Below are 17,298 nucleotides of genomic sequence, written 5' to 3' on the forward strand. Positions count from 1 at the left end.
ATGTGTATTAAAAAGGTATAAAATGCTGCACATTTGACAACTTTGTGAGAGTCTACTTTGGAAAAAAAAAATCACAATTACGACATCAGTTTTAAATCATTAGAGGCAGTGAATGATTGTACTAATAGCAAAACAGGCATCAATGACTTGCTGTCATCAAAGTTAGTCTTGCAGTGTATGTGCAATTCTGGGCATTCTAGCTGCTATGTTCTCTTACAGAATTATGTTTTAAAAGGACACCTGGAAACTGAGGCTTGCTATATCGATTTATCTTTGAGTTGCAGATAATGAAAAACAGTGTCAAGGCTTGGATGTGTCGGAGAGCTCTGTAGGAGATAAAGAGATAATAGTATAGCAATGGCTAACATTGGTATTATTATCTGGTTCTGATATTCAGAGATTTTATGTGCCTGTTTCTGGCATTATAGGCTGTTGTTCAGCATAGTCTGCACGTGTCAAAAATGCAACAAGTTCAGGTTACTAACAAACCTGTTTTATGGCTTTCATGTTGTAACTTAGAAATAGGTGACTTTGCTATGAATCTGGTTTATATACTACATTCCAGTGGGATATCTAGTTTATCATCACAAAAAAAAAATTGTCAAATCTGGTAAATGTCATTCCAGCTTTTTTTTTGATTATCTGGATGGTACATCTCTGACTACATACTGTTTTAAACTCCACTTTTGTACTGTTCCTTGTAGTGTGTCAAATAACATGCAGACTGCATGCATCTTAGTAAGAGGGAGCAGTCAGGAGGTGAACTGAACCTATTTTATGTTTTTGGAAGAATTTGATGTTTTAAGTACACTTTGCTTTGCAGCCTCTGGATATTCAAGGCCCTGTGGATGACAGAGCCTCAGCTGGCAGCTGGGGTCAGAGCACCTGTCATAGAATAATAGAATTGCTCGAGTTGGAAGAGACTTGTAAAGGTCATCCAGTCCAACTCCCCTGAAATGAGCAGGGACACCTACAGCTTGATCAGGTTGCTCAGAGCCCCATCCAGCCTGACCTTGGATGTCTCCAGGGGTGGGGCAACCACCACCTCTCTGGGCAACCTGTTCCAGTGCCTTTTCACCCTTATTATAAAAAATTATTTCCTTATATCCAGTCTAAATCTTCTCTCTTTTAGTTTGAAACCATTTCCCCTTGTCCTGTCACAACAGAGCCTGCTATAGAGTCTGTCCCCTTCTTTCATACAGCCCTCCTTTAGACACTGAAAGGCTGCTCTCAAGTCTCCCCCAGAGCCTTCTCCAGGCTGAACAGCCCCAGCTCTCTCAGTCTGTCCTCATAGGAGAGGTGTTCCATCCCTTAGATCCTTTTTGTAGCCCTCCTCTGGACACACTGTAACAAGTCCATGTCTCTCCTGTACAGAGGGCTCCACATCTGGATGCAGTACTCCAGATGAGGCCTCACCAGCACAGAGCAGAGGGGCAGGATCACCTCCCTCAATCTGCTGACCACGCATCTTTTGATGCAGCGCAGGATACAGTTGGCTTTCTGGGCTGCAAGGGCACACCGTTGGCTCATGTCCAGCGTGCCATCCAACAGTACCCCCAAGGGATGTGTGCAGCAACATCTCTGATCACCGAGGGAATGCAGTTTTGAAAAGCTTGTTCTCTCGTCTCCCATTTCTTTCTGGAAGCCCCACCACCCTTACAAAGCCCTCCTGCTGCCATTGGAGTATAAGAATTAGTTCAGTAATTTGCATTCTTTTTCTTGTTTGTCCATTTGCATCCAAGAGAGGCTGATCTCCGCAGTGCCAAAGTCACAAGGATTTGCCATGGTTGATGCAAGTTGTGTTTCCATAGCAAGGAAGCAGCTGAGTTCTCGCTCCCATGTTCCTTGTTGTTCTCACACTCTTTTCCCACTGGAATGCTCCATCCCTGATGAATTTGGCATATGCTACTATATCTGCACATATATTTTACTAGCATTAAAACAAAGTTCTCACACAGTTAGCAGCTGTGAAAATGGAAGCTTTAAAGAAGTCTGGGACTGCTTCGGTCTCAGAAACCACATCTAAGTGTAGAATTCTATGCAGGAAAATATTGTAAAGGACTGTCTACAGGAATTTCTCAAAGTGTGTACAAACATATCAATGAAGTCTTACACAAAAATGGTTGTCCTTGTTCTCCATTTGCATTGATTTAGTTGCAGATTAATTGGATTTGATGGCTTTAATAATAATAATAATAAAAGGCTATTTGAAGACCTAGATTGATGCCAGAGTAGGGAAACAGTCATGCATTTTGCTTGTTGGAGCAGGTGCAGTAGAAGACTTGGTGGGAAATTGGAAGGAAAACCATACATAATACTTGTGAATGGTGTTTTTTACTCAAGAAATTGTTCTCAAAATGTATTGTTGTGATTTGCCATTTTCTCTGCTGGGCACTGCTGTCTGTTCCTTCTGTCTCATCAACACGGGGATTTTTAATGCCATCGGGTGAGTTAGTTGGTATTAGTTGGTGGTGTTCAGCTCCTGCTGAGCAGGTCTGCTGTAGAAGCAGGGCTGTGAAAAGCATTTGTCTCTTCTGTAGCTTGGTTGGATTCCATGGATACACATCATGTTACAGTTAAAACTGTCGTAGTTTCTCCTATCATATGACTGATTGCTTTATTTGTCCAGCTAGACGAAGGAAAACAAGGTGGATCAGTCTGCATGGCTCTGAGCTGGCACAGCTCAGAGATGTTAGCAATATAAGAGGTACCAAATGTTATCACGTATGTGACTCACTGAGCAGGGTTGGATAGAAATACAACTGCTTGAAACCTCCAGATGAGGCCCTGAAAGAGAGAAGTTAGGACTGAAAAAGTCTAGAATCTTCATTGAGCATTTTTCAGTATGTTTTCTGTCCACTGCAGTAGCAGTGACATGGAATGCTAAAATGTCATCCTTCAAGAAGCATTTAAATAAAATAAATGCTTGAGAATTAACAAATGATGCCAAAGAAAATTCCACCATAACTGCTTTTTTGAAATATGTGGCATTAAAAGAGAGCTGGACAAGAAAGACTCTAAAAGGAGAGCGATTAAGTTGTGTCATCAAGAGCGAAGCCTCTCAAGCTACTTGTTGCGCTCTTGATTGGATTCTAATAGATGACACCCATCAGTGAGCGTCCCTTATAGTTCTGGAGAGGAGGAGGTGGAGGTGCCCAAGGGCTGTTTCCCTCTAGAAGTATGTTTGAATTCTGTAGGTGAATGAGGATAAGCAAATGGAAGGTGTTCAAAGCTTTGAAAAGCAGAATATGCAGCTGACAGTTCTTCCTCTGCTCTTCTACTCATTAAAGTTTATTCACGTTGAATAAGAGATGTGATATAATTCACAGTAATTATTTGATTTTTAATTGATCAAAAGTTTAATTTTCAAATATGTTACAATGGCAAGCAAAAACAATTCAGCATATGCAGTAGACTACTAAATATTTACATATCAAAGCAGGATCTACACTCATTAGAGCAATTTCCTAAAGAGAGCACATAGAGTCCATGACCTTTTGTCACAAGACATTTCTGCAATCAGGCCTCAGACAGAAGAACAGAGTGTCCATTAATCTTTGGGAGCCCCCTAAACAATCAATCTGTGTGTTTTCACAGTTTCCAGTCTCTTCTGAACTAGCCATAACTTGGAAACTTTTCCACTTGGAATGCTTAATGAGTGTTTTCTGCTAATGAAGCCCTTTCTCCTTCATTTCCCTTAACTTCAATGCAGCATTCAGAACTGCGTATCATTTCATCCTTCTGAGCTTTGACACAACTTTCTCTGTCGCTTTTTTCCCCATGTTTCTTTTCATGCCTCCTTTTCTATCTGATGATGATTCATCCCTGCAACCTTGTCTTTCTGTTCTCCATCTGTCCTTTGGGAGCATATTAAATAATTTTAAAAACATCCATGTTTCTTTCAAGTTTGCTGGTATTAATAAAAACTCGTTAAGCCTTGGTGCTATTCGGAAGACTGTTCAGGGTAAATTTAAGATCTGCACTTTCTTTGCAAGATCTCCCAGAGGCAAAACTTCCCCCATTGGCCAGAAGGAGCCAATCTTGGCGGTTGGCTTAATTGCCTTCTCAAGTTCTCTTCTCCATTCAGATTTTTTCTTCTGAGTCTTAATGTTGGTATAATCACTATGAGTGGCCCCTACTTCCAACATCTGCATTTTTCTCTAGGACAGCCTTATCTGAGCTAATCTCTTTTAAAACTTGGATTGTTACAGCTTGCGTCTGTAATTCCCTGTTCTTGAGACTTCAGCAGGTTCAGCAGCTGCTGTTTTCTCATGCATTTAGACAGGCACATCCACTTCTCTTCTGTTAATGAAACAGACACAGTTCTTAGTCCAGTTTGGTCCTAGTGGACAAAATCCTGCCTTCATTAGAATTGCCATGAAATTTCTGATGTAGGTAAGAATTTCACTTTTTGTGTTTAGGAAACCTGTGTTGGAGTGGATTCACTTGAACAGAATTGCTGGGCTTCTATTCACCTCACTTTCTACTCATGTACTGTTGCTCTCATTGCCCTGTTGCAGTGATTGTCTGGCCACTGGCAAGATGCAAGCCTTCTACTCTGAAGCATGTGATCTCTGAAAGGGCAATTATTTTCCTTTGCAATAATTTTACATGTATATATATAATGTTTTAAATCTTAACATTTAATTAGATGAGGTAAAGAAATGAGACCAAATTAAGCCTGTTTTGTAAACCTACTGCAAAGTAGGTACAAAAAAGTCATAATGGATTCTGTGAAGATTAATTTTACTTCGGAGTCCTATCATCATGGTGTCTATTCATTCCGGAAAAATCAGTGTCCAGGTGCTAAGATTGCTAACAGTGCTTCTGAGGACAGAGCCATTTAAAAGGATCAAGGTAAGACTGTTGGCACCTGCGATGCACTTTGAGATATAGGTCATTAAAGAGCCATGAGACACTGGAATAGCAAGCAGCATGTCCTCTAGTATGAAGTAAGATATAAACATATTCACTTGGCGTCTGAATGAAAATCGTGCTCTTAAAATAGCTCTGAATCATTACAAACACAAGTATAGCATGATAACAGCCTAAACACCAATTAAAAGTACAGCTCAGGGAACGCGATACAGAGAAACTATGAGAGAACAGCTTGGTCCCATCTGCAAGGATGATTGTGCACGGGGTGTGGAGCTAGTAGAAGTTTGGTGAATGCATTGTGTGAACTGGTTGTCAGGCTGCAATTAGAATATTGTCCTACTGAGCCATGACCGTATGAATTACCGAGTTTACTTTGTAAGGAGATTTTGCAGAAATAAGCATGAGGACAGAGCTGATATAATGCCACTGCAGCAAGAGCAGCCTCAAGATGTAGGGAGGACTCTGAGCTTCAAGGCCATTCTACTAAACTTTCAGCACAGAATTGCTAGCTATCTGGGTAAAATCTTTATTTTTAGAAGTCTTTATTTTAAAAAAAGTATATTCTTAATACAGTGACCCAGCTTCAGATTTCTATGCACATCCCACTGCAGTTGCATCCCAAGCATGTGCTCTGTATACCAGCCTTGGTCAGTCAGCAGACTTTGGGTCTCTTTACTGGAGCATAGGTGCCTTTGTGGCTTTTCTAAGGAGGCTGAGCCCAGCACTTAAAAGCTAAAAAGTGTTAGCCCATAAATGGAGGGATCTTTATGGTTTACTGACTCAGCTGTAGAGCCCTGGGGTAGGCCTTCTGCAGGAAAGCTGCGGTGTTCACAGGTGCTGGGAGCTGGCACATTACAGGGTACATCCATTAAAAAGGGAGAAGAGAAATCCTGATCATCATCTGTACAGCTTTTCTGTAATACTTTGAAAGTAAAGGTAATGTGTTATGTGGCCCACGTACAACTGAAGGGTGTGTGCAGTGCTGTCTGTAGAAAGTTAAGGTCTGGTATTATTCATTTGCAGGTGTGGAAGCGGCTCGTGTATTAGAGATCCTTTCTGCCTAACTTAAAAATCCGTCTTTAATCGCAGTTGCTCTCAATAAATATTTGTCTTAAGTAGGCTTTCTGACTGCCAATTACTTCTGTCACTGGTGCTCAAGGAAGCAGAGCCGCGGGCTCTGAGCGTGGATCCGACTTGCTAAGGCAGTCTGCTATGGCTCCCAGCACTGCTGTGCAGGCTCATCCTGCTGAGGAGCCCAGCCATTTCCCAAAATCAGAGCAAGCTTCACTGCTTTTGCATCGCTTGCCACAAGTGCACGGGGCCAAACACAAGCTATCCTTAGTGCTTTAACTAGCTCGTAAGGCTTTATTCTTCCCCGGGAAGGCAAAGTCATAAGGTATGGCATCATGCCCAGGTGATGCTGCTTAATTCAGCTACCTGGATCTTGTCGCCTTGAGTTTTACAGAATTACATAGCTTCAAATCAAGACTTGTGGAATATGTCCCAGCTGCATCATTTCCTGGCGTATCACTTGAGTAATTAGGCTAGGCACTGGAAGAGTCCTGAGGTGAAAGTGTTATCAGAGAGTGGGTGTAAGGAAAGCTCGCAAAGCGCCAGCAGTAATGTTACGTGTGGATCTGAATCCACAGAACAAGACAGTTCCTGCAAGGAGTCTTGTGCTGCACAGGCAGAGCCCAGCCTTTCTGTTGTCTCTGTGCTGTGTGCCAGCAGTGCTGCCTGGGGTGTCGCTTTGTCCCTGTCCCACCGCACAGCTGCTTGCCGGCCTCAAGTAGGTCATTCCTCTTATGAGGCTACATCAGACAGGTGTGTCCTTCTTCAGCAACGTTTGCTATCAGCTAAGCAGGGCTGACTGGCGTCCGTTTGCAAAGTGCATTGGAGTTTATCTTTCAGTCACCGTGGTAGGGATGGAGAACTGGGATGGTGCTGCCCAGGAGAAAGCAGCCGCTGCATAGCAAAGGTTGCATCAAATCCCAGGCAGTGCAGGCAAACAGATTTTGGCATGTTTTGCAGCGCGTATGTGCACAAGTCACCGAGTTTCATAGGAAGACGGTTTGGTAGGAGTCTGTCCACAAGCAGTGGGAGACATTTTCAGGTTTCAGACTGTAACCCCGCTGGTGTGCTCCCATGAGTGGTGCGGGGCCTGCGGGTGAGCAAGCGCTGCTTTGGGAGAAGCAACCTCCACAGCAGATCAGTGGGAAAGTGAAATGGCATTTTTCAAGTGTGTTACTTGCTGTGCTGTTAATTCTTTCTGAACTGATAGCTGTGAAGTGGGAAGAACTTAGTCTGCTGCAGTAGCAGAGAGTCTTGCCCATCTTATTCTGTACTTTGCACTACCTAGTAGGCTTTTGCTTTATGAATTCCTTCGTATGCGATTTGTGATGTGGATGGGCATTTGCAGAACGCAACTGCTGACCACAAGTCTGGAGTAGTTGGGTTTTTTTTTTACGTATACCAAGCAAAGAGCTCGGTTTTTCTTCCTTCTTGTGCACTGCAGCAAGCCTTTGAATTGCAAGCATTGTCATGCAAATATGTGCATGCAGAAAGTGTGTACTTCATCGGGCTTTGGGAGTTCTCTTTTTTAACTGCAACGGCAACAAAAATCCCCCCCACATCTCTAGGTTGCAATTTACATTCAAATCCTGTGCAGTGTGTTCTCATGGTAACTACTACAAGGGAATATGCACAGCCCATGATAAATAGCCACCGTTAAAGCTCCAGAAGAGAAGCTGGGGTAGAGAGTATTGTTCTCTAGCACAAACTTTAGCATTCGTAACTCCCTTGCTGAACTGTGTCGTAGGGCATTTTGTGCATTTTATCACTTAAGGTTTAGGAATTTGGCCATGAAATATATTTACATTCTTGATGCTTATAAAGTGAGATTAGCCCCACTCTCCTGTTAGTCAGGAATATCTACAGTGGTTGCTGCAGAGCCAGCCCTCGCCAGGCTTGACTTCCTTTGAGTGCAGCAGGAATGAATTAAGCAAGTACAGCCAAAGATATCACATGAAAGACTTGAAATACGAGTGAGCTGAAGAAAGCCCTGTTCTGTGTGTGCCTGTGCGTGTGTGTGCATAGCTGCGACTGCTAAAGATTCAGTTTTTCACAATGGGGGAACGCTGAAGGATGGAAAAGCCTTAGAAGGTAAGGAGTTGAATTTGTGCATTTATTTGTTTTGCTTTTTTTTTTTATTTTAATAATTTCAATCTTGCATGCTTGGAGCTGTGGTGGACTTGTAGAAAGAGAAAAGAAAGCTGAGTTTGGCAGAGAAAGTTGTATGGAAAATGTTTCTGGTCTTGTGTTTTCTTTTAAGGAGGCTGAGTGCTTGCAGAATCAGATTTATGAACAGATGAGTAAACTGCTGGTCTGATCATAATTTCAAGCACCAGAAGAGCTTTCCTTCCAAGCAGTCTGCTTTAATAACACACGCTCTCTCTTTAAGTTAAAGGAGTGATTGTTTAGAGAGCAAGAATAAAGTCAGCAGAGCTAGAGCTGAGTGTGTATGCCATGGGGGGAAGATGTGAGCTGTACTGATGGTCTGCTTTGGGGCAGAAAGATCATTTCTGCTGTTCAGCAATTTGTGGTGTAGATTCGGGAGAACTAGCTATGTAAAGCTGAGGAAAGTGGTACTCCTGCAATTCATTAAGGTGTAAGGCAGAGCTGTAGTTTGGCTTTGATTACACTATAGAAAGTGGCAGTGTGCATTTGGGTGTGAGGAAGTCCGGCAAGAGATCAGCAGCATCCAGAAGTCTAAATTAATGTTTTCGTGCTTCCAGTGAAACTTGATGGGACACTTTTGAGACAGTAATTCTTTCACTGTAGAAACATAAGAAACAGAGTATGCTTAAAATGTGTATAACCGTAGTAATGGGAAAGACGTTACAACAGCAGTATACTTTGAGTTTGCTTTGTATCAGTTGCCCCCTTCTGCCCCCTGTGAAACAAATGCCCCAGCCCAGTAGGTAAAATAGTTCTGTTCTGGGGATCTGCATTTTGCTCTTGCCTTCCCACTTAAAGGACTCGCCTCTGCAAACATTACAATTCAGCCACAGGGTTGAAAATTAGGATAAAATTGCTTGAGAGAACCTGTTAGGAAGGGAATGGGTTGGATCCTGTATCGTTCAAGACTATGGGAGTTTTATTCTGGTCTCGAGAGCAACCCTGGATTTGCCTTGCAAATCTAGATGGAGGTGATACCATCTGATAAAGTGCATGTGGAACTGGGAAAAGGGAATCTCATAAGTCACGATGGTTCTTCTCTCTCTGATGTTAAGATATGTCCTTTCAAACCTCAGGTTGTAGCAGTGGTGGTAGATCGAAAAGTAGATATGTTTGTTGTGTGGAACATGAATTAAATGTACTTAGTAATTTTTCTGCAAAAACTGCACTGCTTCAAAAAGTTAACATTGATTTTGCTTCTTGTTAGCTTATTCAAAAACATGTATTTACAACCTGTGCACCTTGTGACATAAATAGAAGCATAACAGTCTTTTTTTCTAACACAGCTGGATTGCTGATAGAAAGCAGCTGAAAGCTGTAGCACTGTTCCAGCTATTCAAATCATTGCCAGAGCACAAGATTTATGTCAAGAGCAGAATGTAATGTTGTTTAATAGTAGATTTGGGTTAGTTCTTAAACTTTTTTTTTTCTTTTTTCTATTTTAACTGTATCTGTATGCCTGTATGTATGTATGTGACATTCCTTAATTTGATCACAGGATATTGCAAACTGAGACTTCATGGGAGAAAAACTCTTTGTGGTAGATTTGTGAAGACTAACTAGGCTCCAGAACATCTGCAGTCACCTCACAACATATTTTCAACAGGAAACATTTGCTGAAAGGGCATCAAAGCAGCTTTTTTTTGTTGCCTACTTTACACTCAGAATGCCTTATCTAGTGTTTTTAGGCAGTTTATAAGCCTAAACAGTAAGACGTGTGCATTCCTTGCACTGTTGCTATGTTGCAGGATGTCTGCCGAGTTGTGTCTGTGTGATGGCAACCAGCCTAATCTACAGGAATTTTGGGGCAAAAGCATGATGATGTTTGAGGTTGCTTCTGTTGGTCTTTCTCCTCCAAGCTCCTGATGAGCTCCCCATTCCAACAGTAGTGAGCTGGACAGCAGGTCAGGGCTCCTTGGAGCTTTGCTATGGAGGAAGCTAGACTCTGCTGCCTCCTTGGACACTGTTCATTTTATTGTTCAGCCCCAAGCACGGGGTAAATATACACTTTATTTAGGCATACAGTTCTGTGAAGTTCCAGGTTTTCTGTGCACGGGCCAAGAAATGCTTGGCTCTGTGTAAATCATACCGGCCACTGAGAAGTTTCCAGTTTTGGCTGCCACCTTGGACTGTCTCACGCACCTGTGAGCATTGCACAGTGTTTAGTGTAGAAAAGGCAAGTTTGGTGCCAAACTGTCAGTGCTGTGCTATATTTTCGGAGTTAACAGGATGAGATAGATCATGCCGTTTTTGAAACTCCCTGTCTGTAGACCTTAAATGTTAGATATGTATTAACTAAGGCTGTTGGGGAGCTCAAACTTCTTATGATCCAGCAAAGATAAAGTAGCTTAAGAGAAGATACCCACTTTCAGGAAGCCAGATGAATGCCAAAGCCTCAGTGCCATTGGCTTTCTCAAATGAGTGGCTGCCCCGGATTCAGCACAAAAAGAACATTTGCCAGTCGCACAGTTTGTGTGTCTTTAGCCAAAAAGAGATCGTGTCCAGCATTTGAGCTACGTTACCATTAACTGAGTAGGCTTTCAAAGGCAGAAATTACGATTTTTGTTTAAAGCAGCCCAGCACTTAAATTTGTTACAGAAGTTGTTTGTGTAGTCAGATAATTCACAAAGCAAACAAAATCCAGTTTAGAAAATCTGATTCTACCTTCATGGTTCCTTTCTGACTCAAACATGTAGGGATTATGGTTTGTTGTATACTTAGTGCCAGCCTAGAAATTTATCAGAGAAGAAAATGCTGTGTAGACATCAAAAATAGCCATTTTTCTGTGAGCACTGGCATGTACAACCTAGAGTGGCTCAGATCAGCCAAGTCCTTAAAGGGCATGTGCATCTCATTGGCTTCAGTGAGTTCTAAGTGCATGTCAGAAGCTTTGCTTTAGTTATTTATGCTGCTCTGGATGTGCTGGCCTGCACGTAGTGGAGTCCCTGTAGCCACAATGCCTTTTGTCACCACACAGCTTTGAAGAAGAGTGAGGCATACGTGCAGCTCTCTTACACTTGTCTACCCAGACTGAAGTTGCGAGTCATCTGTACAGAGGCAGAAGGAATTTTTACATCTCTTGTTCCAGCGATGTGCAGTCTACAATGCTATCCTGGAAAAACATAGTTTGAGTATGCCAGCAGTAAAAATACATCTTACCAGTCAGGGAGTCTCAGTACTGCATTTTCCAGATTTTCTAATTAGAGTGAAAATGGACAGAGGAAAATCCAGTTTTAAATGACAGAAAGAGCCATGTTCTTAATTAATTGCAACACAGCAGATTGTAAAATTCTAAGTTAGGGCAGGGCTGTTTTTCCACAGGATTGTCTTAAAAAATAGACGGAGTCAACAAAGCACATGCTTCATGTAAGAAGAAGCACTAAGAAAAGATGGAACTTGCCTTAGCGAAACAAAGAGCCATTGATAAGCGTCCCTGAATGTAAAATTTGCATGCTCAGTGGAGATGAACAGTGGCATCCCGGTGAAATCACTGAAGTGGTTGAAGGTTAAATTAATTAGGTGCCTATGTCAGTTTTACCATCTATTACAATTCATTCTGTGTGTATGTGTACACACAGATCATTTCATTTTATTTATTTCAATGGCCTATTGCTGTTAAGAGAATGGTTGCCATCAGTTTGGGGGAACTCTGGAACATGCTAGTAAAGCAAGGCCAGTTGAGTCTGTGATTAACACTTGTTTCACAAGTACATGGGAAGTGGAACGAATATGTAAGTTGGTGCCATTTTTTTGTGATAGGAAGATGCATGAGGAGCTATGAGATATGGTTTAGTAGCTGTGGTAGCAGTGGTAGTGGGAGAACAACTGGACTAGATGATCTTGTAGGTCCTTTGCAACCTTGTGATTCTATGATTCTATGACATGGTGTCTTTGATTGCAAGTGTTAGTGCTTGCCAATGTATAATCTGTAGCAAAGAGATCAAACTGGTTGGTTGTTTTTTTGTTGTTTGTTTGCTTTTTTTTTTTTTTGGCTGCCAAATGCAATTATAAGCAGTGGTTGTAGGGAGAATGGGTAGCTTCTATCCAAGCTCCTGCTGCTGAAGTTGAGTCATCTGTGCCATCAGCCCATCCACAGTGGCAGCAGAAGTGGCTATGATCTGCAAGGCAGTGTGGGGGAAAGAGCTTCTCCATTTTTTGTTTAGATAACATATAAAGAAATCAGTAAAAGGGCTTTTTGTTTGTTCTAGGGGGAAAAAAATCTGAATTATTAGATAAATCTAATTTGATTTTGATGTGGTTCTCCAAAACATCAAAGAATTCATGTAGGAGTGTTTTCAACTCTTAATTAAAGTGGGGGCATCTGTTGCATTATAACAAAGGGGTCCAAGAGGAACGTGTTCGTTGCTTTTTTCTGTGATACACACATATAGAAAAACAGCTGCCTTCATTTTCTGTCTTTTCTTTTGAACATACACTCATTCTCTTGGCCTTGCTATCTTGTTGTCTGGTTGGTTATAGATCCACAGGGCAAGTCCTGAATTTACAGTATAAAAAAGCATGAGGATAGAAGAGAAGCAGCACGAAGGACCAAATTCTAAGAAAAATACCAAAGTTTGACTGATGCTATCTGAGACATGCTGAGATAAAAGAAGTAGGAGTAATTAGCGTACTGATTATATGGGATTAAGCTGGGTCATTTATCTGAGCCATCACGCAACTCTCGATGTCAGCCAGACAGATGTCTGCTAATCGTTGGGATCTTCATTACTTTCTATAAATTTTGATTTCTTCTGTAGAATGAAAAAGTATCAGATCTGCAGTCTTACAGGTTTCTTCCTGCTTTTAAAACTTAAAGCAGGTCTTCAGACCTCTGCAAGGCTTCAAGTCTGCTTAAGCACAGCTCTGTAAACCCCTGGATGTCCTGGGCACTCCAGATGGAAGCGTACCCTTGCTGATGATGTGAAACAGCAAGTGCCACGCAGGGATGGAAGGGGTGCTTTGCTGCAGAGCGGTGCACAGTGGTCCTGCAGCAGCTGAGCGGTGCTTGTCCCTCAGGCTGCTGGGTTGCACCCCACTGCAGCCTGTAGTGAGAGCCAGGGCTGCACGCTGAATGGAGCCCTGTGCCTTTACCGAGATGGGAATAATCTGCCCTTTCAGTGCTGCCTGACCTCTGGTTTCCCAGCAACTCAAAGCTGCTCAGCAGAATATTTTGTGGCGTTCCTAATTTACTCATGTAAGGTATTGGCTATGATTGAAGCCTGGCTAATTTCTCGTGACGACTTTCACACAGAAGACTTGATACATGAAGAAGTGGGAGGACTCCTCAGGAGACAGTTTTTTAATTCCTATCTTTTCTTCAAAGTAGAAAGTGTACTCTAAAGTTTACTTGCTTGAGAAAGCAGCACAGTCGTGCGTTACGTCAGCTCTGTGTTTTATAGCAGCCTTCTATGGTCTACTGAGGGAATAACCTGTATTCAGGCACAAAACGCATCATAGAAAGAAACTACTTGTGGCCACAGTATTGAAAAAGGATGTGATCAAGTGCTATATTAGCTTTGCTTGAGTCTGGTTTTTGGTATTGAGCTAGGAAGTTGCTGGCTGTCATGGCCATAAAACAAACGCATGCAAACTCCACACTTAATTAGAGATAACTCAATTTTTTTTTATTAAACCTTAGAGGTTTTGGAGCTATGATTTATTATTGCTGCAGAATTTTTCCTTTTTTTAACTCTGGAGTTGATGATGTGATGGATTTTTTTGTTAATTTGTGACAAGTATGTGAAAGTTTTGTAATGACTTAATCTGCGCTAGCGTACAGTTCTGCAGCCTATGTCTTTGTAGACAGTCTGGCACAGTAAAAGCTCAGCCAAACTTCCCTTGCCAGACTGTCAAATACTAGCATAAGAAATGGACTTGTTTCTGCCCTGATGAAGCTTTTGTGTGAGAAGCACAGCTCTGGATGATGACGTGCGCTGCAGGTCAGTAGCTGTGTGTCTCCTTCCTATCTTTATTGCAAAGTCAATCTTTGGGAGTTCCAGTAGCAAAGGTTAAAGCAGCCAGCACTAAGCTTTCCTAAATAAATAAATCATTGTTTTATCCACAAATGAAAGGGAGCTGCTGAGATCATTTAGTCTAACCAGCTGCATGGCAAGCAGTCAGGAAAACCACCTGCTGGAAGAAGGAAGACGCCCAGTATTCTCTTTGTGCTTGGTGGTTTTAGTGGGTCCCACCACCACAAGTGTGCTGTTCCGGTGAATACAGGCAGTGGAAAAAAAACGTTGTGCCTTCTCATTTGAATATGTCTTCCATTGATTTTTATGTTCATTGTATCTTTATCTGCTATGTTTTAGAAACTGTTGTTGAAGGTATGCTCTTGGTTTAGTTACTTGCAGAGTACCGTCCAGGCCTCACAGCTCTCTCACTGTTAAGCTCCTCAGGGCTCTTACTCAAGACCCTTACTGCTTTTTATTTTTATTTATTTTTTTTTAATGCTTTCCAGTTACGCATCCTCCTTTATTGTACTTCAGGTTTAGGTGCAGTATTTCAGTAGCAGTTACACAGATGAAAAACACAGGTTAGCCCGCAAACAGAAGGCTCTCACATCCTAAATGGAATTCAGGCATGTGGTCCTGAAGGAATGGTGTGTGACCGGACCTAGAGAAAGTGGCAGGTCAGTGCCCCAGGACTGAAACGCAGAGCAGTGTCATTTCAATTTATGGTTCCTCCTCTGCTCTCCTTGTGCTTTTGAGCTGGCATCTTCTGTCCTTCAGGAGTGCAATTTTAGCTCCTATGTCTTCTACTCTTCTGTGGAGTTGCAGTCTGGGAAAGGGCTGCTTGATTTTCTGTCATTGAGGGAAAGCAAAGAGAATTGCAACAGTGGCAATAAGTTATCCGTAGTACTATTTTGGGATGTACTGCGGAATGGCTTCAGCAGTGATACTGTATTAGCATTTGGGCCTGAACTAGCTACTTGGTGCGCTTCACATACTGAAGTATGAGATTACTTGTGGTAATACTGCAGTAGACACTAGAGGTAGACAGCATTAGGTTCTTAAAAAGGTAGTTCCAAGACAAGGTTTTACAACTATGTCAGGCTTCGGCCATGCAAGATGAATTTCATCTTAGTAACAGATTCTCTCAAGTATTTTTGTCCTAATTTCCTACTTCCTGATGAACCTTAGGGTGTTTCAGCAATAAAAGCATGATACTAAGAAATAGCCAATCACAGGATCGTAGGGCTTGGAAGGGTCCTCTGGAGATCATTTAGTTCAACCCCCCATTATTTGTGTCATGCAGACAAGAAGAAATCACATTACAGAAAGCATCCTAAAATGTGTTCTACTGCTTTTAGATCCAGGAAGGAACTTATATGGCCAGCCTGCCAATATGGTGTCAAATAAAAAAATACCTTTAGGTCATAGTTGGAAAGTCTGGTGTGGAGGAATAGAAGTATGGTGAAAGCACTAAAAAGAGAACATGGGTGGAGTCTTAGTCTGTGTTGGTTATGTGGAGTCCCTGCTGACCTGAAGGGTCAGGATTTCACCTTGTGCAATTGACTTATATGCAGGCTCAGCAGACATGGAGTAGTGTGTGACACAGGCAGGTGGTATTGTTCTCTTGACCATTGTAACAAACCTTTGTTGACTGTCTTGACATCGGGTTGGTAAGGCAGGACAGCTGGCTTTGTAATTAGTACATCTCAGTATGTTCCTCCATGGTGTGTAGCTATCAGGCAGCCTGATTGATTCTCTTCAGGAGAAGCCTGCTGACTGATCACAATGAGAGGAGAATGAGGCCAGATTGGGGTTTAGTCTGTAGGGATTGGAGGCTTTAATTAGGCTGACCTCAGATGAAATGGCAATGGATTATTCACAGGTGGGGAAGGAGGGCCCATGAAGAATTCCAGCTGGGTCTCTGCTGTGAGTTGTACCTTCTGTTAGTGCCCTGAGACACTGCCTGAGCTGCTCCAAATCTTAAATCCCTCTTTTCCCAAATGCTCTTAATGGTCTGTTTCACATGGATGGTCCTGTAGGCTCTGTTTTGGGACAAATGGCCTGTGTGACCTGCTGTGCATTTCAATGGACTCTAAATAATGTATTCAAGCAACAAAGGCTCACTTCAGCTAAAAACTTAGCCCCTGCGTGGATACCTCTAAACCTAGTCAGATAACTCAGACATCCCCAGTATTTAAGTGTGTGCCTGTAACAATCCGTTCCTATTCCACAAGGTTTTAATTATTGTACAAGAAATTATACACTGTAATCATGAGAAGTCAGCTTTCCTCTAGGATTTTAAATTGCCACTATTGAGAGAAGTGGACAAATCCTGTCTTCAGATACCGTCAGAAAGGAAGGTTCACAAAGAGGCTGTTGTGTTTACTCAGGGTAGCATTTGGTTCATACAAATCAACCAAAAAGAAAATTACTCTGAAATGCAAGACAACAGTGACACAGGCTAGTAAAGTAGTTTAAATAGTCCCAGGATTGCAAGGTTATTGAGTACTGCTGGTGAAAGCATGTAGTCACAGCAAGCAAGTCAGAAGCATTTGAGCAGCTTTCCTCCAATTATCAAGCTAGTTCCAGTTCTTATCTCTGCTACAGACTGGCAAGACCTGAAATGTGACATCTTTGTCGGTGATCCGAACTCAGTCATGTCTTGACCCAGTTGAAATCCCTCAACGCTGGTGCTGAAGGGTCACTTTGGTAACATACTGCTGCATAGCTCTGAAATGATTGCTTTCATTAAAATATCCTTGAGACGCCCTTGCTTGTACAGTGAATCTGGATGACAGGCAGAAGATAAATAATTTATTTAGGAACTTATTAATTCTCCACCTTTGACTGTTTGGAAACTTAGGACAAACTCTAACATTGCTGTGTTCCATCCATAGAGCAGCGTTTTTTAACACCTGCTACTCTAACCTATAGCATCAGAGTTCAGTTTGTCACTTAAACTGAGCTGTTCTGGGCTGGAAGATGAATCATGCAGGCCAGATGCAGTAGCTGGTATTGAGGAGAAGATCAACTAATCATGTAAATGCTTGCTGTTGGTAAATGCAGTACTTTCATGTTCAGACCTGCAGAGATTATATAAATGAAGCAGTGTATCGTTAATGAGCGAGCAGTGAAATCCGGCCTGGAGTCTGCAGGATGTTTGAGGTGTAAGGATTGACTTAACAATACCCGTGCTCTTTACAAGTTACCACCAGCAGTGTTGGTACTT

General features: G+C 42.1%; 1 protein-coding gene across 1 annotated transcript in view; it reads left to right on the top strand.

The window, feature by feature from the left end:
- MYO10 (myosin X) overlaps nucleotides 1-17,298 on the top strand; it is a 151,952-nt gene that overhangs the window by 98,684 nt on the left and 35,970 nt on the right.

The sequence above is a fragment of the Gallus gallus genome, chromosome 2 (assembly GCF_016699485.2).
Source record: "Gallus gallus isolate bGalGal1 chromosome 2, bGalGal1.mat.broiler.GRCg7b, whole genome shotgun sequence".
Lineage (NCBI taxonomy): Eukaryota > Metazoa > Chordata > Aves > Galliformes > Phasianidae > Gallus > Gallus gallus.